The sequence below is a fragment of the Bos mutus genome, chromosome 18 (genome assembly GCF_027580195.1).
Source record: "Bos mutus isolate GX-2022 chromosome 18, NWIPB_WYAK_1.1, whole genome shotgun sequence".
Classification (NCBI taxonomy): domain Eukaryota; kingdom Metazoa; phylum Chordata; class Mammalia; order Artiodactyla; family Bovidae; genus Bos; species Bos mutus.
In genome coordinates, this window is record NC_091634.1 from 52,439,900 (window position 1) to 52,441,306 (window position 1,407).

A 1,407-nucleotide genomic window follows, 5' to 3' on the forward strand; every position below is an offset into this window, starting at 1 on the left:
TTGGTTCTGCCATATATCAAAATGAATCCACCACAGGCTTACATGTATTTCCCATCCTGAACCCTCCTCCCTCCTCCCTCCCCATACCATCCCTCTGGGTCGTCCCAGTGCACCAGCCCCAAGCATCCAGTATCGTGCATCGAACCTGGACTGGCGACTCGTTTCATATATGATATTATACATATTTCAATGCCATCCTCCCAAATCATCTCACCCTCTCCCTCTCCCACAGAGTCCAAAAGACTGTTCTATACATCAGTGTCTCTTTTGCTGTCTTGTATACAGGGTTATTGTTACCATCTTTCTAAATTCCATATATACGCGTTAGTATACTGTATTGGTGTTTTTCTTTCTGGCTTACTTCACTCTGTATAATAGGCTCCAGTTTCATCCACCTCATTAGAACTGATTCAAATGAATTCTTTTTAATGGCTGAGTAATACTCCATTGTGTATATGTACCACAGCTTTCTTATCCATTCATCTGCTGATGGACATCTAAGTTGCTTCCATGTCCTGGCTATTATAAACAGTGCTGTGATGAACATTGGGGTACACGTGTCTCTTTCAATTCTGGTTTCCTCAGTGTGTATGCCCAGCAGTGGGATTGCTGGATCATAAGGCAGTTCTATTTCCAGTTTTTTAAGGAATCTCCACACTGTTATCCATAGTGGCTGTATTAGTTTGCATTCCCACCAACAGTGTAAGAGGGTTCCCTTTTCTCCACACCCTCTCCAGCATTTATTGCTTGTAGACTTTTGGAAAGCAGCCATTCTGACTGGCGTGAAATGGCACCTCATAGTGGTTTTGATTTGCATTTCTCTGATAATGAGTGATGTTGAGCATCTTTTCATGTGTTTGTTAGCCATCTGTATGTCTTTTTTGGAGAAATGTCTGTTTAGTTCTTTGGCCCATTTTTTGATTGGGTCATTTATTTTTCTGGAATTGAGCTGTAGGAATTGCTTGTATATTTTTGAGATTAGTTGTTTGTCAGTTGCTTCATTTGCTATTATTTTCTCCCATTCTGAAGGCTGTCTTTTCACCTTGCTTATAGTTTCCTTTGTTGTGCAGAAGCTTTTAAGTTTAATTAGGCCCCATTTGTTTATTTTTGCTTTTATTTCCAATATTCTGGGAGGTGGGTCATAGAGGATCCTGTGGTGATGTATGTCAGAGAGTGTTTTGCCTATGTTCTCCTCTAGGAGTTTTATAGTTTCTGGTCTTACATTTAGCTCTTTAATCCATTTTGAGTTTATTTTTGTGTATGGTCACACCCAGAATTTTAAATAACGCTTTAAAAAATGTTTAATTTTCAAAAAATTCAAAGCTGCAGAGAAGTTGCAAGAACAGAACAATGATGCCCACCTCCCTCATCCCCACCCCCTCAAAGTCCCTCACCCAGATCCTTACC